At 44.9% G+C, this 23,391-nt stretch overlaps 2 protein-coding genes across 3 annotated transcripts in view; one reads left to right on the forward strand and one right to left on the reverse strand.

The window, feature by feature from the left end:
* The window catches only part of MACROD1 (mono-ADP ribosylhydrolase 1), a 1,081,925-nt gene that overhangs the window by 462,356 nt on the left and 596,178 nt on the right, over window positions 1-23,391 (reverse strand). The window lies entirely within an intron of this gene.
* Window positions 14,932-23,391, forward strand: part of FLRT1 (fibronectin leucine rich transmembrane protein 1) — a 367,021-nt gene continuing 358,561 nt past the window's right edge. Inside the window, exon 1 of the mRNA XM_029614731.1 lies at window positions 14,932-15,435. The gene's annotated coding sequence lies outside the window, so the exon portion shown is untranslated. The remainder of the gene's footprint in view (window positions 15,436-23,391) is intronic.

Genomic DNA, 23,391 nt, shown 5'->3' on the forward strand with positions numbered 1-23,391 from the left:
GTAAAAATATATTTTGGGGGTGGGAAGAGGCATTGATCTGTTTAATAACAAGCCTCATACAAAGTATCTTCTTTCTATTGAGTTGCTCTGCATTCAGACTGCCTAGCAAAGCATTAAAAACCCCTACACTGCCGCTGTATGCACTTATCGCCTGTAACACATCCCACACTCCTGTCTAAAGTGTGGTTGGGAGACGATTGCAAGTTTTGTTGACCCAATGCTAAATTAATGGACTTAGCCATAATCCTGCAGTTTATGCACTGTCCATAAAAAGCAGAGTTTAAGCACACAGACGGCTTCCTTAATCCCATCGCCCTGATGCCACGCAGCTGTCACGTCCCATGGGGGGAAATCTTTCCAGCTTTCTTTTTTTCTCTATCTTCTGGCTCCCGAGGCAGCTCTCTTGCTGTCACTTGAAAGCCCTCACATTCAATAAAAAGCTTTTAAACTTGATCCTAGTCCAATCTCAGAACAGACCCTCTTTCCCATTGGTTCCAACTTCTGAGCCAAAGCTCTGTACAGTATGGAGCACAGATACCCGGTCTGTGCTGGGACGCACGGCACTGAGATCGATATCCGCGCACATACGTTCTCCCCTTCCATTCCCCTTCCTTTTTAGTCCCAGTTCAAGCTGAATAGAGGATTATCAGAGGGTAAAATATGAAAGTGTGTTGTGGTTCTCACTTTGGTGTATGTGCTCCCCCTTATAACTCTGGAACAGCCGAACCTAGCTCCACCAAACTTTGTGTGAAGGAAGGTCCTTGGAAGAACATCTCAATCGAAGAGAAGCATTTAGACAGAGGGACACAGTGCAATGGAGGAAAGAAGGAGGGTGGAGGAAAGGGGGCAGGGAGAAAGAGAGGTGGATACTGTGAAAACATGAGAGAAAAAGAGTGTGAAAAGGAATGAAAGCAAGTTTGCTTCCCATAAATAGTGTTTTCTGTAAATAACAGGATGAATTAGTGATTATATGAAGGGGATGCAATCCCATGGCACCAAATAGATCTCTCTTTCTTTGCTCTACTGAGCATGTGTGGGAATACCCACTTGGTTGCCTCGTGAGCCCCCTCAGTCGATTTGAGAGCTAATTCCAGTTACATAGTTGTCTCCTGTTCCGTATAGTAACATGCAGTAACATAGTAAATGTCAGCAGAAAAAGACCAAATGATCTGTCCAGTCTTCCCAGCAATTGCTTGTGGTAGTAACTGCCGCTCCATGCAGGAAACCCCCAAGCCTTCTGTTAAGTTAGTAACTGCCGCTCAGTGCAGGTTACCCCCAAACCTTCTATCAAGGGTAGTAACTGCCACTCATTCAGGTTACCCCCATGCCTTCTGTTAAAGGTAGTAAATGCTGCTCACTGCAGGTTACCCCCAAGCCTTCTGATAAGGGTAGTAACTGCCGATCAGTGCACGTTACCTCCAAGTAGAAATGTTGCACCTAAAGTTAATATAGGTTATCCTATTCTTCATTTCCATTCTCTGGTCTCTAGGGATCCATAATGCTTATCCCATGCCCTTTAGAATTCCATTATCTTTCTCATTCACAACATCCTCTTCCTGGAGAGAGTTCCATGCATCCACTACCCTCTCTCAGGCCGATGCAATATCATACGCGTAAAAAGCGTGCATCCAAAATGGACAGGTTTTCTGAATGCACGCACATCCATCTTTCCCAGGTACTTGATACGATATGCAAATGAGCTGCTGCACTAAAAGGGATGTGCAATGGATAATTTGTGCATCCCTAGCACTCTGCATCAGGCGCCCAGGAGAATATCTCTGTTACGAATCCCGGCCGCAGGACTCCACAGCCAGGCTCTCACCTCCTCTGCTGCCGGCTCCCGCTGATTTGCAGCATCCTTTGCCCTTCCCTGGGCCGTGGCTGGGCCTCTCCGCGGTGGCATCTCCATGAGGGAGATGCAGCTGATCTCTTCCGGCAAACCCCGCCCCTTAGGCATGCGTGCGGGGGATTTAAAGGGGCCGCGGCGGGAAACCTCGGCCCAGCCCCTAGGATGATGACAGACACCGGTGGGTATTTAAACCCAGTGTCTACTTCCATGCTTTGCCTTTGCAACAGGGTTCACTTTCTGGAGTTGCTAGTTGCTGTTCATCTGTTCCTGAGTTCCTGCCTTTGTGTTCCTGATCCAGTTCCTGCTCCATCCCAGCTCTCCTGCACCAGCTCCTGCTTCCACCTCGGCTTGTCTTCTTGGTTCCTGACTTCAGCTTGGCTCCTGGTAATTCCTTTCTGCTGCCCGTCCTGATACTTGGTTTGTCTCCGGTCTCCACTAGTCTGCTGTCTGCCCTGACATCCGATTCGTATCCTTGACTTGCATCTCCGCTGTCTGCCATGAACTCTGAACTTCTTCTGGCTCCGCTCCACCTCCGCCTGCCTTGACTCGGACAGTTCTTCAGACTCTCTTCACCAGGAGACCCCGCTTAGTTCTGCTGGTCTCCGAGCCCTGATCCGCCTCCCGGCTACTGGTTCCTCTGCGGGCCTTCCTTCAGCAGTCTCTCTTCATCTCCTAGATGGCTCAAGGGTCCACTATCATAACAACCTCATCTGGTTGTTCAGTATAACCTTCTGAAAGGGGATTGCTCCTTTCATTGACATGTGACAGTGAATGGACCAATCAGCAGTAAGTGAAGCAGTGAATAAATTAATACTTCCTAGCACAAAGACAGATGGGTTCAGGATCAGTGGGTTATACACCTCTACCAGCAGATGGAGACGGAGCAAACTGACGTCACAGTATATATATACTCCTGCAGTGACCTCTGTTAGAAATTCCGGCCGCGGCACCCCGCGGCCGGGTGTCATGGCCGCGGTGAGCTGCGACCAGGGCCGGGTCAGCGGCCACAGCATTAAGAAACTCACCGGGAGCTTCAATGGTGCCCGCGGCGGCAGGTAGCCCTCTGTTGCAGCTTCTTCGTGGCCACTGCGCTGCTTTACCCGGCCGCATGGTTCTCGGCGGTCCGGCTCCTCCCCCTCAGCCTCCTAGGAACTGCGCGCGCGGCTGCAAAAGAGATTTAAAGGAGCCATGACCGGATATTGTCATGGCTCCCCCTGGGACTCCGCCTCCTGGTTCCTGTACTTAAGGCAAGGTCTGACACCCAGACCTTGCCTTGGTATTGAGGCTCTGTGCTTGGTTCCTATGTCTGTGTTCCGGATTTGCTCTCCATCCCGCTTCTGCTCTTCTCCTCGTTGGACTGACTCTTTGGCTCCTGACCCTCGGACCGGTGGTGGTGTTCTTCTGGTTTTTGACTTGGACTGGCTCTGGACCCTTCTCCTTCTTACTCCTGGATTGGCTTCGGACCATTCTTCCGCTTGCTCCTGGACTGGCTCTCGACCTCTCGCTGGACTTCGACCTTTGGACTGGATTGGGACTATCCTTTGACAAATACTCCTGGACTGACTACGACCTGCTGGAGGCGCCAGCCGTCTGGAATCCACGACCTGCAGGAGGCACCTGCATCCAGACCATCGTCACTCTTCAAGGAGTCTCCTAAGTCCCAACGGCCGTGTCCCTACGGGCTCCTCCTGGGGGGATCACGCGCTTCCAGGGTGAAGCCTCCTTCGGTACATCTTCAACAGGCCTTGCCATCTGACGGTAGAGACCGAAGAGGTTTGACTTCCTTTTTGGTAGCGCTGACTCTACCTCGGAACAGGGGTCCACGTTCGGATTCATAACAAGCTTAGCCTGCCAGGATTCTCATCTCCAGCAGATGGTGGACATGCATCTCCCTACTGGGGATTGGTTCAGATTTTAGGAGAAATAAAAAGAAAATTAATGTCCCTGCTCTCCTGCAGTGATACAAAATGGTCCCTCTCCCAGTTGAGAATTCCTGAGGTGATTTCCGTGGTCCCTCAGATGTGTGCCTTGGTCCAGTAGCTGGTTTTTCAGCCAGTGTGGACTTAGCTACTTGAACAGCTGAAAGGCAGCGAGTGCAGGAAGCAGAGAGCGGCAGTGACGGCATATGCCCTCTCCCCCTGCAGCCGGAGACTGTCTCTGTACTCAGTTGGGAAAGGCTGAGCTCAGTAAGATTTAAAAAAAAAAAAAAAAAAAAAAAGAAAAATATATAATATAAATACAGAGATGCATAAGGAGGGTTTTCATGTAGGGCTTCCTCCTTACCCAGTCTCCATGCTCGGTGTGCCATTCCGAAATTCATCCTCATCCGAGTCCATTACCTGCTATTAATTAAGTTGTCTTGGAAAATAGCCACTGCTATTACTAGCAACAGTAACATGAAATAGACTTAGTGTTTGGGTACTTGCCAGGATCTTATGGCCTGGATTGGCCACTGTTGGAAACAGGATGCTGGGCTTGATGGACCCTTGGTCTGACCCAGTATGGCATGTTCTTATGTTCTTAGGTTTAAGGGATGTGGCAGCCTGGCGGGTTGAGCAGCCTCTATTGGCTAGGCCCCACTTTGAGGCTTTTCTCTTGTTTCACACACTTTGCCTGTATGCTCAGCTGCCCTCTTCAGGAGAGTTGGTTCAGGCAGTGCGTCTGTTTGTGCATCCAGGTTGAGCATCCAGTGTTTCAACGCTTAGGCGGTCGATGGTTTGGGCATCCAGGTAAAGTGGCGTCCGGGCTAGACACTTAAATTTTGGATGCCTAATTTTTGGAAGCATTAAAAAAAAAAGGCACCTATAGCTTAAAATAAAAAAGCCAGTGCTGTTTGCAGGCTCAGGAAGATGTATCTTCCTCTGATTTTACTACACCTGGTTCTTCCCAGCCTGATGACGGCCTGGGAAAAGACATGTCAAGAGGAACGCCTGACCTTGGAACTCCTTTAACTGGGTATTCAGCGGGGGAAGGTATCTCAGTGGGTGCAGCATAGGTGTCTCCTGGTTTGGATCCTTCTGACTTTTTTGGGGTAGAATTTTAGCAAGGGCTGCAATTGTTCTATGTATCATTGTTTCGTTCCAATGTAAACCGGGGTGAAGGCATGTGCTAAACCTCGGTATATAAAAGCTTCAAATAAATAAAAAATAAATAAATAAATCCTTTCTTCAGGTGCAGTCCTCAGCCCAGCTCAATCTTGTCAGGGCACAGCCGCAGCCTGTTACTGCTATTAAGCGCTGGATTACACCTAGATCAGCAGTAGCAGGTCCCGATAGGGATCCGGATGCCATGGATGACAAGGCTAATCCTGACTCAGAGGATGGGGAAATTATTCTGGTGTTAGAACTGTATAGGATTCAAAATTCCATTTTGCTTTCCTTGGATCTATTGGTAAGAGAGCATTTAATTTTCCGATGCACTTCTCTATGCAGCCTACAAATGGATGACTATCCCCGTAGAGGGAGGAATGGCCTTGAAAGATGTTCATGATTGAAGGATTGAGACCATCCTTAAACAAGAATCCGGAAAAGAGTTGTTTCACCTGTAAAGGAAACACAATGGCAGTGGCAATGACATTACAGATAGTTTCTTGTCCTTCCCTGGTGACTTGCTCTTGTTTACTTCTCTCTCAGGTGGTCGATGACTCTGGGGTGAATTTCAGGGCAGTTATGGAGCTAGCAGCCGCCTTTTTGGCAGATGCAGCCTGCTTTTGGTCCATACTTCGGCCAGAGGAGTGGCTTCGATAATAGTGGCCAGGCGTCAGTTATGGCTGAGAAATTGGTCAGCCAATGTGACCTCTAAGGCTAACCTTACGAAATTGCCCTTTAAAGGCTCACTCTTGTATGGGAGCGAGTTAGAGAAACTGGCTAGTAAGTGGGGCGAATCCCCAGTTCCTTGGTTGCCAGAGGATAAGAAGTAGAGCTGCGCTCCTTTACAAGGAGAGGTCTTGCTCGGGGATCCAAGCATTTTCGATCCTACAGAGGAGCGACCTTCTAGAGGATTCGTCCTTTCAGTAGGTCTCAGTCCTTTCATCCCAAACAGCCCAAGCGAGGCATGGGCTCTGGTAGTGGAACCTCCTGAGCCTCCCTATTACGGTTTGCTGACCCACTCCCAGGAACAGGAGAAGGGAGATGCCTGTCTCTCTTTTATCAGAGGTGGGTTGAGATCACATCAGATCAGTGGGTCCTGGAGGTGATGTGAGAAGGATATGTGCTGGAGTTTCTCAGGGTTCCTTGGGACATGTTCAAGGTGTCTCCCTGCCACTCCCTGCAAACAAGCAGGCAGTGGAGTCTACTCTTTCAAGGCTCCTTAGTCTGAGGGCTGTGGTTCAGGTACCACATCTCAAGAAGATATGGAGTGATATTCCATTTATTTCGTTGTGCTTAAGAAGGAGGGATCCTTCATCCCATCCTGGATCTCAAAGGGGTCAACAGTCATTTGCAGGTGAGTCATTTTCACATGGAATTTTTCTGATCAGGGATAATGGCCATGCAGTCGGGGGAATTTCTGATCTCCTTGGATCTGTCCGAGGCATACCTACATATTTCCATCTGATTGGAGCACCAATATTTTCTGCATTTCGAGGTGTTGGGTTGCCATTATCAGTTTCGAAAGTTGCCTTTTTGGTCTGGCCTCCGACCCAGAACTTTTCCAAGGCTATGGTGGTGCTGGCAGCAGAGTTGAGATAGGATGGGATTCTAGTTCATCTGTATTTGGATGACTGGCTGATTCGGGCCAAGTCTCTGGAAGAGAGCCATCTGGTGACCCACAAGGTGTTCTCCCTGTTGCAAGAGCTCAGTTGGGTGGTGAACCTAGCCAAGAGCAGTTTTCAGCCATCTCAGTCATTGGAGTATCTGGGTATTTGGTTTGACATGAGGCAGGGCAAAGTTTTCTTGCCAGAAGCTCATATTCAGAAGTTAGTGGCACTGAGGCGTCTCTTGGTGAACACTATACATCCGGCAGTGAGGGCCTATCTACAATTACTCATTTTGATGGCGGCAACCCTGGAAATGGTGCCATAGATGAGGGTGCTCCTGCATCCTCTTCAGCGCTCCCTGCTGTCTCGTTGGAACCTGCAGTCTCAGGACTACTCGATTTGGCTCCACCTGCTGATGGAAGTCTGCTCTCATCTCCAGTGGTGTTTGCAAGTGGATTATCTGAGAAATGGAGTTTCCCTGACATCCCCAGACTGGTTGGTACTCATGAGAGATGCAAGCCTCCAAGGTTGGGATCTCACTGTCAGGATGCTGGGATTCAGAGGAGTCTCTCTGGAACATCAATTGGCTGGAATCCTGGGTGGTCTGGTTAGCATGCTTGCAGTTCAGCGGCAGGCTGCAGGGTTGAGCGGTCCGGGTAATATCGGAAAATGCAACAACGGTGGCTTACATCAGTTGGCAATGCGATGGTTCCTTGATTTTTCAGTTGCAGGAGAGATCCGAAGTCCATGGGTATCGATGCTCTCGTGCAGGTTTAGCCAGAGGACCACCTGCTGTATGCCTTCCTCAGTGGCCCATGTTAGGCAGATTGGTTCAGAAGATCGAAGGCCACAGGGGTTGATGCTTTAAGGGCACCGGATTAGCCTAGGAGACCATTGTATGCAGATCTGTGAAGATTCCTGGTAGACTCCCCCCTTCGTCTTCCGACACACAGAAATCTGTTGCAGCAGGGAACTGTCCTTCACGAAGATCTGACTTGGTTTTGTCTTATGCTATGGCCTTTGAGAAGGCTCGCTTATTGCAGTGAGGATATTCTGCTGCGGTGACTGCCACCTTGCTACGAGTATGAAAGTTCTCCACTTCCTATGTACGGGTTTTGCGAGTGTTTGAGGCTTGGTGTGAGGATCGAGATGTGCTTCCTCATTCAAACAGGATCCTGCTCATTTTAGAATTTTTGCAGGATGGGTTGAATAAAGGGTTGGCCCTTAATTCCTTAAAGGTGAATGGTGAATCCTTATCGTCTCCTCTGATGTGGCCTGTTCCTTGAGGGGAGTGATATATCTTCATCCTCCCTTGTGGTTACCAGTACCCTTGTGGAGTCTTAATCTGGTTTTGGATTTTTTGGCGGGTCTTACATTTTGATCGATGCACTCCCTTCCTTGCGCTTACTGACCTTGAAAACGGTGTTTCTGGTGGTGATATGTCCTGTGTGTCAAATTTCTGAGCTGCAGGCCTTATTTTGTCAGGAACTGTTCCTTCAGGTGACTCCAGGAACTTCATACTGTTCCTTCTTTCTTGCCTGAAGTGGTCTCAGATTTTCACTTGAATCAGTCCATTTTCTTGCTGTCTCGGGAAAAGGAAAGAGATGTGGAGGAAAATCGCCTGTTGCATCCCTTGGATGTCAAGAGACATGTCTTGAGGTATCTGGAGGTTTCTAAGCCTTTTCGAAAGACTCATCGCCTATTTGCCCTTCATGGTGGAGGTAAAAAGGACAAACCGGCTTCACGGGATACAATAGATCCCTGGATTAAGGAGGTAATCACAGCCGCGTTATGTGGCTGCTGAAAAGCCACTGCCTACTCAGGTTAGGACTCATTCCACTAGGGCTCAGGCAGTATCATGGGCGGAGGTTAGATTGGTCTCCCACTGACATTTGCCGAGCTGTGACGTGGTCCTCCTTACACATCTTTTCCAGATATTATCATCTGGATGTGCAGGCCCGGGAGGAGGCAGCCTTTGCACAGGCAGCCTCCCACCCTATTTGGGAGTAGCTTTGGTACATCCCACTGGTCCTGAACCCATCTGTCTATGTGCTAGGAAATGAGAAAATACTACTTACCTGATAATTTCCTTTTCCTTAACGTAGACAAATGAGTTTGGCTTCCCACCCTTGGCTGCCATATGTTTGTGTTATAGTCCTCCTGGGTAATGTTACTCCAGTCCCTAGACTATTGTTAATGTATTTCTTGTCTGGGCACAGTGTTTCATGTTGGCTGTGTGTTAAAATGGTTATTTGTTTTTAATCAAGTTTATTGCTAGTCTGTCCTCAGTTGCTTTTGAAGAGAATACTGGCAGACTGATGTCACTGCAGGAGTTTATATATTGTGATGTTAGTTTGCTCTGTCTCCATCTCCTGGTAGAGGTGCATAACCCACTGGTCCTGAACCCATCTGTCTACATTACGGAAAAGGAAATTATCAGGTAAGTAGTAATTTCTCATTCAGAGCGTTTGTGCAGGTTACCAAAACTGATGCTCAATTTATGAGCATCCATTTTATCCCGCAGCAGCTAATTTACTGACACAATACACACACACAATATACGCGGCCTGCAACATGTACATTGTAGGTGTATATTGTGCACCCCCAAATTTTTATTTACTTCAAGACTTTTTTTTGCATGGTGCTGCTTTTTGTGGTTCTTCCTACATAGTAGAGCGAACAGAGCAGGTGTAAAATTTGACGGGTTAAAAAGTGAGCCTTGGACACGGGGATTTTTTGTATCGGGGGTAACCTCATCTATATGGAATTTACATGCACGAGTTTGGATGCACATTTGGGACAAGCTGATCTCCTTATTGCATCGGGGAAGGGGTAGGGACACATGTCCAAAACGCACGTCCAAGTGCTCGTTAACTTGTATGCTAGGTTTAGCACACAATATTGTATCGGCCTGACTGTGAATAAGTATTTTCTGATGTTTGTTCTCAGACATTCCCCTTGGAGTTTCATATTATAATCCATAGTTCTACAGTTTTCTTTCCACCAGAAAAGATTTGATGTCTGTGTATCATTAATACTTTTCATGTATCTGCAAGTCTCTCTCCTCTAGGGTATACCTATTTAAATCCTTCAGCCTCTCCTCATAGGTCTTCCAATACAGACCCACACCATTTTGGTTGCCTTTCTCTATAGTGCTTCTATCCTGTCTTTATCGTTTTTTGTGATACTATCTTCAGAACAGAACATAGTACGCCAGGTGAGGCCTCACCAAGGACCTATACAAGGGCATTATCACCTTCTTTTTTCCTGCTGGTTATTCTCTCTCTGCAGCCCGGCATCTCTCTGGCTTTAGCTATCGCCTTGTCACACTGCTTCATTGCCTTTAGATCTCCAGACACTATTACCCCCAGGTTCCTCTCCTGCTCTATGCACATTAGTATTTCATCCCCTATTGCATACAGTTCTTTTGGATTACTGCACCCCAAATGATGATTGTGCAGTTCTTGGCATTGAATCCCAGCTGCTAAACCTTTCCTTCAAGCTTTCTTAAATCGTTTTTCATTCTCTCTGACCTTCAGGTGTATCTACTCTGTTTCAAATCTTAGTATCATCCACAAAAAGACAAACTTTTCCCTCTAATCCCTCTGCAATGTCACTCATGAAGCTATTAAACAGAGCTGGTCCCAAAACTGATTCTTGAAGTGGCTCCAGCACTCTCAGGATATCTCAGCACTTCCAGAGGTCAAGGGGGAAAAGTGGGAAGAGGCCTCTACATCTCTTTGCCTCCTATGAGAGAAAATACAGAGTGCATCCTCCTCTCTCCACCACAACAGTTTTGCCTTATGTATAGAGCATTCTTAGGATGATAAGACAACCTTATACTGAGAGAAGTCTGATTTAGCCTTGAATTTTTCATAGGAATTAGCCATACTGTTGCTAGTGTTTTTCCCACTACAGTCCTCATATCGAATTTCCCTCCTGTGCACAGCAGGTACAAAACCCACATTCCTGCCTGCGGGAGCTCTTTCTTACTGCTAGAAAGCAACATGCATTTATCTGTGGGCAGCACTAATCTCCTGCAGGGCCTTCAGCTCCTGGAGAGCCAACCGTCCCTTCCTTACACAAAATGCTATAATATTTAGTGTGCACTGTGCATGGAAGTCACACCTCTCATAGCTATCTCCTTCTCCCTCTCCCTTCATAGCTGTCCTCTAGCCATTCCCTCACCCTCTGTTTCTTTCTCCCTGTCTCTCCTCCTTAGTCTCATTATCTATACATTGTATTCTCTTTCTTACATCTGCATCATTCCTTCTCTTTCTCTATGTTTGTCTGCCTCTTTCTTCCTTACTGAACAGCTGGTAGCAGAAGCCATATATGATCACAGACACTAATCCAGTCCTGGTTTTCCTGCTCTGGCCTAGCTCCTTTGGTGCATTCTAGTCTTTGCATGACCAAAATGGGTTTACATGATTATGAGAACAACAACCAGAAAAAAAAAAGGAGTGGTGTGAAGGTTACAATTTTACTACTAAATAAGCAAGACTAATCTGATCCCTTCCGTGTGCTCTCCATGGACTGTTCCCTTCCTCAGTATCGAACCTGGCGATTGCCAGGCAAACAACCCCCATCCCCATACCTCTGGATGGCTCCCGCCCACTAGCTGAGTAAAATAGATGGTTCTGTTATCCAAGAAAAGACTAGCATACAGTGCATTGCAAAAACATCACCAGTCCCTCTGAATTAAATTTTACATATACATATATAGAGAGAGAGAGAGAGAGAGAGAGAGAGATCTGTACAAGTTAAACAAAGCTTAACCAGGCACAATTTGGAAAAATGTGAAGAATTGCAGCTGCACCTGTGCTATGCCAATGCTACATGGATATGTGGCTGATATTACAGAATTTACTAGGGACATACATCCTTACTTTATGCAAATAGTTACCAGCATGATCCAGCTTTGCCCCACTGCATTCTGGGCCTTGTAGTTTCCTGCCTCCTCTAGAGAAACTGTAACTTCACAGCCATAGATGTAATGGGGCAAATCCAGTCCTGGCTCAATTTGTCCATGTTGACCTGTGAAAGGTGGTGACCTTACCCTCTCCTGAGGGAGCTCCTGGGGCCTCTACAAACCTCTTATCCAAATGGTACATTGTGAGCATGGGTGATGATTCATAGAGCTTGGTAATATGACATGTAATAAACCTTTTACATTACCTCAGGTACAAAAAAAATTAGATTGTAAATCCTCTGAGGACAGGGAAATACCTACAGTACCTATTTTTATTTTAAATATTGTTTATTTTACTATTTGTGTCTGTTTATATTTATTTTACTTTGTATTATCATGTTTTATGATTTTTTTCCATTAATAATTTTATGCATATTTGATTTCAATTTTATTCTAGTGTTATATTGGTATTTTTTATAATTGTATTCTTGTCCATTACCTAGACCTTTTTAGTGTTAGGCGATTCATAATTGTGAATAAATGTAAATTTAGTATAGTTTAATATCTTATTATACCACATTTCTGTAAAATCAAAGCAATCATATAACACATGATAGTAGTACTTTGCTGTCTTTTTCTGGGGCCTGTGACTTCTGAAGCATGCTCAGAAACGTGATTTTCAAATTTATTTATTTTCTTTTATTTTTTTTTTATTTTTATATTACACTTTTTGGCACTTCAAAGCAGATTACATTCAGGTACTGTAGATATTTCCCTATCCCCAGAGGATTTACAATCTAGTTTTTTTGTACCTGAGGTAATTTCGTTTATACCTGAGGTAATGTAAAAGGTTTATTACATGACATATCCACTGATTTAACAGATTTAATCCTCCTACCTTAGCAATGGTTATAATTTATTTATTTATTTATTTATTTGTTTGTTTTTATATACCGGTGTTTGATTTACATATCACATCAGTTTACAAATAATTTATGGCATGTACAGTAGATGATTAGAGAGATGTTATTAGGAGTTATAGTAGCAACATGGGTAAAAAAGATAGTGCCAAAAGATAGCATAAATAGTAATGGTATAGCAAACGGAATATATTGCATAAATAGTAGTAATTATCAGAGTAACAATAATTATCATTAGATATATTTTGTAACAGAGAGGGTAATAGGGATGGGTAGCATAGATAAATAGCATAAATAGTTAAATAGATAGTGTAAGTAGACAGCATAAATAGCATAAATAGTAATATAATGAGAGCAGTTAGCATTGGTGTAATAGGGGTGAATTTATTGGTGTGGTGGTGGGGAGGGGATTGCTCTGAGTGCATGGTTAGGGTTTGGTTTCGGGTTGGTTCGTGTGTGATGTTGGAAAGGCTTTGTGGAATAACCATGTTTTAAGATTTTTCTTGAAAAATTGGGTGGATGGATCTGTTCTTAGTTCTGCGGGGAGTTTGTTCCATAGGATGGGGCCGTCAAAGGAAAATGTTCGTTCCCTTGTTGATATCCAATGAGTGGCTTTAGGGTGCGGTGTTTGTAGGAGGCCAGAGTTTGAGGAGTGAAGACTCCGTGTGGGAGTATGGAGGAGAAGGGGGGTGGGCGGGCAACCAATTGGTTTGGTTGTTGTGGATGATTTTGTGGATGATGGTTAGAGTTTTGTACTGTAATCGCTGAGGGATTGGAAGCCAGTGTAGGTCTTTGAGGATGGGTGTGATGTGGTCTGATTTATTGCTGTTTGTGAGTGCTCTGGCCGCAGCGTTCTGGAGTAGTTGAATGGATTTGAAGGTGGAGGCTGGAAGGCCTAGTAGCAAGGTGTTGCAGTAGTCGAGTTTAGAGAACAGCCTGTAGAACTGTTCGGAAGTCTTGAGGGTATAGCAGCAGTTTGAGCTTTCTTAGGATTTGGAGTTTGTAGAATCCGTCTTTTAGTAGGTTGTTGATGTGTTTCTTGAAGTTCAGTTGGTTGTCGAGAAAGATGCCAAGGTTTTTGACTGTAGAGAGTGTATGGTTTGTCGGACGCTGTGAGGAGGGGTCAGTGGGGGGTGGTGGTGGGGTTTGCTGGATATGTATAAGATTTCAGTTTTTGCGTGATTGAGAGTAAGGGATAGTTGTGATAGTAGGTGCTTTATTGATGAGAGGTGTGTGTTCCATCGCTCTAGGGTTTGTTCGATGGAGTCTGATTGGGAGCAAGATTTGTACTCATCTGATCCCATTAGAGACCTGTAATCAGGTCTCTAATGGGATCAGGTGGCACTGCATTAACACCTCCTCCACCCCTCAATACATTATACAGGTCTCAGTCTCAGTCAAAAGACCAAGAAGGGTCTATTCTTAAGTCATGGCTCAGCTGTTACATTTGATTTTAGCCAAACATTTCTAATATGACAATAGTTTATCTCCAGGGTCCTCCATTTATTGTACAGCATTTCTTTTCTTTTAAACAGGTTTAATCCTTGTGTCCCCAGTAGGGTTGGGTGGCAGCACGTTAATGGCCATATTCAACAATTTTTCAATCTCTGTCAAAAGACCAAGAAGGGATCAACCTCAGCACTAGCTCTAGCCCTGAGGTTGATTCTACACTTGAATTTAGTGAAAAAGCAAATGGCTTGTCCTATCCCTATAATGATGGTGGGAAGAGGGGATGTTAAGAGGTAGCTGATTTTATTACCTCCATAGGAAAGAATTTTTTTTTACTCAGAATGGTGAAATGGTGTAATGTTTTACCAGTAGTAGTTATGACTACATTAACAACATCAGTTCTAAAGTAAATTGGTCAAGTGTTTGGAGGAAACAGGTATTAGTAGATATTTATTTATTTATTTATTTATTTATTTGAGGTTTTTTCTATACCGGCATTCGCGAAGGGAATCGCATCATGCTGGTTTACAAATAACAAGGAGTGAACAACAATAAAGTGATAAAAAAAAACATATGATAAAAAAAAAATATGATTAAAAAAACATATGAAAAAAAAAAAGATATGATGTTATAGTTACATGCGGTAAGGAAGGAATAGGATTTTTTTTTTCCTATTAGCTCATGTTAGGCTAATCCAGACTGGACTTGATGGACCTCTGGTCTTTCAACCTACACAGTTCCCTAACTATGAAACTTCCCCCATGCTAGCTACAAATGCTGCTAGAGCTCAGCTTTATTATGACACCCACTGGAGGGACAGGAGAAAAGAAGGCTGCTGAGAAAGAACTGTGATGTCATAGACACTGGAACTGTGACTTTATTAGAGGGCTCAGGCAGGAACAGATAAGCCAGAAGGAACTGTGATGTCACAGATGCTGGACTGTGACATCACTAGAGGGATGAGGCAGGAGGAGAAAGCTGGCTCCAAAGCACAGTGATGTCACAGCAACTGGATTGTGACCTCACTGGAGGAATCAGGCAGGAGGAGAAGGCTGGTGAGAGAGGACCGTGATGTCACAGTCTCCTCCTGGTTTTGCAGTCAGATCGAGCATGCGAGAGCAGAGGAGGCTCGGCAGCCTGCGTGCGAATGCTGTGCCACATGCCCCGCCGAGCCCCCGAGCCCCAGTGGCCGGCTGCAGAGCGCTCCCGTCGCGGGCAGGCTAGGCGCCCGGCGCGCTTCGTCCCCCGGCTCTCCGCGTCTCCTTCCCCGAGCCATCCTCGCGCTGGTGGAAACGGCAGCTCCGGCAGCGGGAGAAGCCCGCCCCGTCCCTGACCTCATCGGGCTCCTCGCTCAGCGCGCCGCGGGCTGCCTTCGCGGGAGTGCGGCAGCGGCGAGCCGGGCTTCCTCCTCGCCCTGCTCCCAGACGCAGCCGCGTCCCGCTGGGGGGAGCGCTCGTTATCTGGCCGATCGCGCGTTGTCGCCGGGCGGAGCGCCGTGCCTGCCTCCTGCAAGCCCTCCCCCGCCATTCCCGCCTCGGCTTCTGCTGCCGCTGACTGGAAGAAGGACCGGCCGGCTGGCATGACAAACTTTGCCAGGGGAGCAGCAAAGGTAAGGGGACGGCGGCGGCGCCGGGCTCTCGTTCTCTTGCACAATCTGTCTCCGCCGCTTCACTTTGTATTTGGGAAGGGGGGAGAGGCGGTCCTGGTACCCGTTAGACAAGACAAAACAGCTAAGGAAAAAAAAGTCAAAGGGCAGCAGGGGGAAAAGCAGCATTTCGGGGGGGGGGTCCTGGTTTTGTTTTGCAGCAATCTGGGATGACAGGTATGAGCCTCACCTCCCTGGGGGAGGGGGCGGCAAGGAGAGGAGGGGCTGGGGGCCACTCTGGCCCCTTTCTAGCAAGCTGCGGGGCAAGAGGGGGATATTGTTAAGCAAGCAGCCAGGGGGTTTGCTAAATGGAGTTTGAGCAGAAGCTAAGGCAGGTTTGTTTTCTAGTTAAGTCTTGTGACAGAGCAAACCCCATCATTAGGGAGAGGAGCTCACAGCAGAGGCAGCTTGGTTGTAGACGAGCTTCAGGGATCTGAGCTTTACAGCAGGGAAAAAACAACAACCTGATAGTAAGGTGATGTTTAGGGGTTTTATCAGAAAGATCCTCGGGTATCAGTGGGTTTAGGAGCATAAGCATTCTACCAGAAGGAAGCCTGGTAGCAGGGTGAATTTTAGAGGTGTGAGCTTTATATCAGAGTGAATATGATAGGATGCATTGAACATTTAGGGGTGTGACCCTTATATCAGAGGTAGCCTATAGCAGAGTGCTAGTTAGGGGTTTGAGCCTTATATCAGAGAGAGCCTGGTACAGGGTGAGGTTTAGGGGGATTGAGTCTTACATCAGTGGGGGCCTGATAGCAGGGCGAAGTTGAGGGGCGAGCCTTACCTCTGAGGACATATAATGAACCACATCACAGTAAAGCCTTTATGTACTGGTGCACTAGTTCTGGACACGTCTACTCTTTGATGCTCAGTATGAAAGCCCCACTGTATTTTAACCCCTTGTGCCCTCTTGCCCGCATCTTCTTTTACTGGAGAGTGGAGGGCTCTGTACTGACCTGCAGAGAACTCTGTCCTGCAGCTTTTTTTTTTTGTCTCTTCAGGACCCACCTGTGTGCCACGCTGCTAAGCATTTCTATGAACATAGGCACACGCATGGTCACACGCTTGCCCATCACCCACTCAGGACATCCAACCCAAATAATTGCATGGCTGCTGGCACTGGAGCACCACCCAATAACACCTTAGCTTGCCACCCAATTGCACCTTGGCTGCAATCATGTGTGGCTGCAGGGAGAAGGAAAAAAAAAAACCAAACAGGAAATGTTAAATCAAAGCTTAGGGACTGCAGCTTCATGCTGATTCACTGGTTAGGCTCCAGCTAACAAATGTATTAAAATATGTATATAGAGCACCTGAAAGGCCTGAGCAGTGGAAGCTGTCCCGTATATGAGGACAGGAGAAGGGGGCAGAGACTGGCTGGGCCTGGAGGTCTTTATCTGCTCTTATTGGGGGGGTGGGGGGCTATTCTATACAGATTCTATCTATAGGCAGAGAATGGGAAACTCCTTTTTGAGTAAGGCCCTTAGGGCTTGATTCACCAAGCTTTTCCCTCATGGACAGGGAAAAGCCCTTCAGCACATCCAACTCTCAATCTCTGAAGTAAGTTAGATGTACATATATGCATGCAGCAAAACATGCACGCACTGTACAGCAACAATCAATATTACACTGATATTCATATCACCTCTGTTCATTGGTGTCAGAGTCAATGTCTGCCATAGGAGCTCTGTGGCATCCTCATCAGCTGGGGGAGCCACTTTCGGTGGGGACTGTAAATTGCCCTTTCCCACATTAACAAAATGCATCAGGGTCTGGCCTTAGGAGTCTGGACTGGCCCCACTAAGGGAGGGGCTTGGCTACTATTGCGGGACTGGACTTTTTATCTCATTCATGAGCAGTGAGCAGAAACCTGTACCAGCAGACCCTTCTTTTCTGATCCACTTTTGTACCCACACCTGGGTATTCTTTACCCGGTGCATCCATCCGGCAGGGTGGAGGACCTCCTGCACCCGCTCGCTCGGCTTCTGCTGCTTCAGCCAGAGAAAGCTGCTGTGTTTAACTGCACACTGTCCCCTACTGACTGCTCCCTTTCCCCTTGAATTGGTTTTTGCCCCTCTGGTTGTTCTTTCCATGGGTGTCTTTCTCAGACTCCCACGAGGCTCTCCTCGCTGTGTTTATTTCCTATTCCTCTTCTCTTTTGCACTTCCTCTTCTTCCCAGCCAGCAAAATGGGGTCAAACAGCGGCCCTTGAAGCACAGGATTAGGGAAGAAATAACAGAGATTTCTTAAAGTGAAAAGAAGAGCATGGCCGGGCAGCATGGATTCGGAGCTTGACTGCTATTACTTTCTTGATTTCCTGTTGCTTTCTTGAAATACCTTACCCCTCATCTATTTTTATTGTATTTTATATTTCAAATTTGATTTTCCATGTCGTATCATAAACCTTACAGGGGGTTACAATAAAATAATTGTAACCAACCTTACATGAAAGACGATACATAACACATTGCAGTCTTCATGGAATCTTAAACCCCCACATAACACGACCTCCCTCTCCAACCTCCTTCACCATACCTCCCCAGCCTTGTCCCCCGTTTTCCTTCTATGACCCCCACCCCCTTCTCACTACCTTAAAAATAAAAATCATCTCACACATCCTGTATTTTATTACATTGCATTTTATAAATGACATACACAGGAGAGCGCTGGCTGGCTGATGCGATGACATTATCTGCCTGGATGGGTGATAAAGAGGAATCTATTATCGGATATTAAACATTTCTCTTCTTCTAAGATGCACATTTTCCAGAAAGCCGAAAAGGAAACTGATTCCTGAGGTTCAGCCTCGGCTGTCCCCAGGTCCTGCTCCCGGCCTCGACCCATCCTTCAGCATTATTTCTCAGATAACTTTGCTGGCTGGAAGCCTCATGTCACAGTCTGTCTCGCTGGCTGTTATTCGGAGGACGGTATAGGGGGGAGGGGAGGGGGTGGAGGTTGTTTCTTCCCTGTACCCAGCTGCTGTACCATCACCACCAAGCCTCCTCTCCATCTTTTGGAGATTTATATCTCCATTCATTAATTATTCCAATGAGGGTCTCAGCTATGCATGAATACAAAAAAATTAAAAAAAAAAAAAATTAAACAGGAGAATCCTTGCAAGAGAAAGGCAGCCAGCATGAGCTGTTTACCTTTACCATGTATCTTAACAAAAGATTCAATGGGTTTTTTTTTAATCTTTTTGTGGTATTTGGGAATAGTGGGGGCTACTCGTCCTCTCTGCCCCACAAACTTTCTTGTTAATCTGATTGTGGTACATGATGGGATGGAATACTGGTGTACAATATTCACAGCAGATGAAAGGTGCTTAATAGTTTTTACGTTCCCTGATAGTTCCCTGTTAGCTGTGAAGAGGTAGGATTGAGCTGGGGTTACATTTACTGCACGGGCCCCGAAGACGCCCCTAGCATGAATGGCAAAGCAGCGCAAACAGCTTCTCTGGCCAAATGGGCCAGATGTACTAAGCTTTTTCTCAAATAGAGACAAAATGGAAAATCCCTTTTGTACATCTGGGCCATAGTGCAACAACAAGGCAAGTGGAAGGTCAAAGAGAGAGACAGAGATCGAGAGAGAGAGAGAGAGAGAGAGAGAGAGAGAGAGAGAAAGAGAGAGGGGGGAGGGGGAGGGGTAGAGGGCTAGAATAAAAAGAAAAACAGTGGCTGAGAGAGAGCAAGAGAAAGCAAGTTACAGCAGCCATTTATGGCTGGTATTAAGCAGATGGCTATTGGCGATATAAATGCACGTTCAATTAGGAAAAAGGAAGATTCTATTTGAAAGCTTTTAGACCAATATTGGCTTCATGTGTTCTGCATTGTTGAGGTGTGGCACTATGAGTTTGACTCCATTATGTTAAATGAAATTTGCCCGGATGGATTTCAGTATTTTCAACAGGCACATTTTGCTAGACAAGGTGGGGGAATCATTGTAATAGTGAAGAAAACACTTTGTGCACAGCTAATTGAATACTGCACGCCTGCTCCTGTTGAAATGCTGTTAATAATAATCCAACAATGTGCATTAGGAATTTTATATTTCCTGCCAGTTGACCAAAAGTCAACTTAGTGCGAGATATAATAAACTCATTACTGCAGGGGGTTTTCATGTCCTTTTGATGAAACCAGCTCCACTTGGGTTGCTGATTTTCTTTCTGCAATGAATGTTGCCTACCTTGTGCAGTTAGTAAATAAACCAACATATAAGATTGGCCATTTATTGGATGTAGCATTTTGCAGTAGTCGTTTTATAGAACAGGTTTCCTCACCTCACGTTGAGGAAGTACTGTGGATCCGGCGTAGTTTAATCACATTTCAATTATAATATCAGTGTAAAGTTGATGGGGAAATGGTTCAAGTCAAAAAGATAAAGTGTTCCCTGGTTGACAAAGAACAATTTGGAGAAAACTGGTCTGAATTAATTGCTAACACTGATGAAACACCTATGTCTGGTGATGAAATGGTGGAATTATCCGAGATTCATGACTCTCTAGCACATCCATGAGAGGTCTGGATTAGTACGAAGCGTAGGTCAGCTCCTTGGTTCTCTAAGGAGACCGTAGACCACTGAAAAACCTTGCAAAAAGCTGAAAGACAATGGCACAAGAAAAAAGACAAAGATTCTAAACTGATTTATAAAACCTTGTTGCAAGAATATAGTTTTATGTTATAAGGTGAAGAGTGATTAAGGATTAAGCTTAAACTTGCAATTTATAGACCTTCTTTGTTGTTCACCATTGTGAAGTTTTTGGCAAAGGATCAGATGCCTAGATCGGATTGTGAGGAAATTGCTGACCATTTAGTTAATAAACAAGTTAGCATCTAAAATGTGCTTGCTCCTTTTGTTACACCTCCCCAGGAGCCTTCGGTTAAAGTATTGGAAAATTGGACTCAATCTGACCCTATTTCAATGAGAGAAGTTAACAATATTACTTTATCCTTGAGGTCTACTGTCTCACCTTTACATCCATGCCCCTTTACTTTGGTTAGTTATAAAAGTCATATGCATTGGTGTGTCAGATAGTTAATAGATCTTTGTGGAGGGATATGTGCCCAGGCCATTGAAAAACACCACTGTTAGACCAACTGTAAAAGACGTACATAAGCCAGCTTCAGATGTTTGCAATTATTGTCCTATATCTAACTTTCCAACTCTTGCTAAGATCTTGAGAGGAGTGTGCTGTTGCAGTTGGAATAGTATTTGAAGAAAAGGAATGCACTCGATGACTACCAATATGGATTTAGAAAGGCACACAATACAGAGCTGCTTTTCCTTTCACTGTTTGATTCTTTATTAGGTAGCTTGTGAGACAGGAATTTTAGTGCAACTTGATGTCTCTGCAGCTTTTCACATTGTTAGCCATGTCATCCTGATTTCAAGGTTGCCGGCCATTGGAGTAAGTGGACAAGTACTGTCCTGGTTTACATCATTCCTCTGTGATCGTAAATAGAGAATGCAATTAGGGACAGATGTCTCATCAAGGGAACCATTGGGGGTGGGTGTTCCACAAGGGTTGGTTTCCGCTGTGTTCTTCAATTTGTACCTAGCCCCATTGGCTATGAAGTTGAAATCATTGGGTATATTATATTATATTTATGCTGATCATGTTCAGCATTATATTCCAAGTGTGGAGCATTGCCTATTGCCCAGTTTTGAAAATGTAATGCACGTATGAAATCCTGGCTGGCTGAAAATGGTCTTTTACTTAATATTCACAAGACAAAGATATTGTGGATTGGTAGAAAGCTGGTGAGTGAGGGTCCAAGTGACATGCTGGGGGAGGAATTGGAATGCTCTCAGAAGAACGTAGTTTAGGAATCCAGTTGGATTCTGGTTTAACAATGAAGCCTCATGTAAAACATCTTTCTAAGTCATGCTTTTTCAAGTTAAAAATGCTAAGACCTTTGTTTTTGTATTTAACCTCAGACATGTGCTCTAGTCATTAGTATTGGGGCATATTGATTACTGTGCTACACTATTTTTGGGTCTTCCTGATAAGATATTCAAGGTTATCCAACTAATTCAGAAGGCGCTCGTATGCTGTTCAGAATACCTCACTGGAACCACATTAACCCTGCTTTACATCAATTGCGTTGGTGCTCAGTAAAATGGCGGACAAAATTCAGAATGCTGGTTATGGTTCATAACCCTTTGTATGCAGAAGAATGTTGTTCTCTTAAGGCAAAGCTTGCCTTGTATGTACCGAGTAGATCTTTGCATTCTGTGAATTCTAATTTACATACGCTACCACCAGCTAGAAACTTTAAGAATGCTGTAACTCGTGCCAGGGCTTTTTCATGGGCTGCGCCAGCTTTGTGGAATTGAATCCCTGGGGAGCTTAGAAATGTAACCAACATTTGTATGTTCAGAAAGCAGTTAAAAATGCTATTTTTTAGAGAGGCTTATGGATGAGCACTGTTATATTCGATACTGATTTTTAGACTGTTACTATATGATTTCTGTTTTGTATGTTTTAATGTTATTTTTATTTGTATTTTAATGTACTGTTTTAAAATATGTTTTTTTATGGATGTTCTAATGTGAACCACACGGGACCAATGTATATTGGGAAGCGGCAGAATCTAAGATGTATAAATAAATAAATAAAAAAGCAAAGGTTAGTTTGGCTGAGTCTGATAAACTATATTAAATCATAACATAGTGTGGATTGTAAGTGAGAAGTAGAAACCATCAAGTTGTGAGCTGTGACTGTATAACACTGTCTAATATTTATTTTCTTCCCTTCTGTGAGGCAGTTTGAAGTAAAATGGCTGCTTATAACCCTTTTAGAATGTGTGCATGCGTATGTTGTGTTATCTTCCTTTAGAAAACACACTGGGAAGGGTTATTTGTGTATCAGTGATATTGCATATGCACTTTGGGTAGAAGCATGAGTATATGGGATATATATGGCGTATATATATATTTTACATATGTACAAACACACACTAGAGAAATGACCCGTTTTTTGCATGGGTTATACCAGTAGCCCTCTATGGACTACTCAGCTTCCTCCTACACCCCAACGGTTGCACTCCTTGCACATCATATCATATTGTTTGTCTGTTAAGTGAGAGAAAGAAACTGTGTATGTGTGCATTTGAGTGTTTGTGTCTGCTGAGAGTCATAGTTGGAACAAAAAGGTCTGCATGGAGCATACAATGATTCTGGCCAGTTTTAAAAGTTAGCAACCCTATCTACTCCTCTGGTGACTCACACATCGATCAATCTGAGCAGCCATCCAATGCTCACGCTGATTGGTCAGTGAGAGGTCACAAATACTCCATGATATCAAGTCTGTAATTCAGCTAGGATATCCCTCTGGAGAGGAAGATGCTAGCCCACACAAATGGGTAACATTGTCCGGTGGGGCCCAGAAAGAATCTCTTCTCTAGAAACATTTGGAGCTCTAGTCATGCGCTTACTGAGCACATTCAGGATGATCCGCATCATCACCATTATATGGAACCCTCTTCAGTCTTATATAGAAGGACAGTTTTCAAAAACCATTTGCCCGGGTTAATGACTAATTATTTGTTCTATGTTCTACTGTAAAGCTTTTAGCTGCATTTTGTTTACTGTAAACCGATGTTCATCGGTATATAAAAACTGCTAAATAAAATAAAATAAATACATTTCTAAACCTGGACCAAAGTCATTGGAAGTAGTGTACAGTTCAAAATGCAAACATAAAATACAGCAACAATAAGAAAAATTCTAATCATCACAACAAAGTGCATTGATCCAAAAGCCAACCAGCAATGCACACGGATGACACCCTAGGACATAGGCACCAAATTGTCAGGATACACATTTATAGCCCATTCCCCACACCCAAATAGCACAGAGATAGCCCATTAACAACCCAAGTTCAAAACCACTATCGCATACCTCCAGCACACAAAC

Source organism: Rhinatrema bivittatum, chromosome 8, assembly GCF_901001135.1.
Source record: "Rhinatrema bivittatum chromosome 8, aRhiBiv1.1, whole genome shotgun sequence".
Lineage (NCBI taxonomy): Eukaryota > Metazoa > Chordata > Amphibia > Gymnophiona > Rhinatrematidae > Rhinatrema > Rhinatrema bivittatum.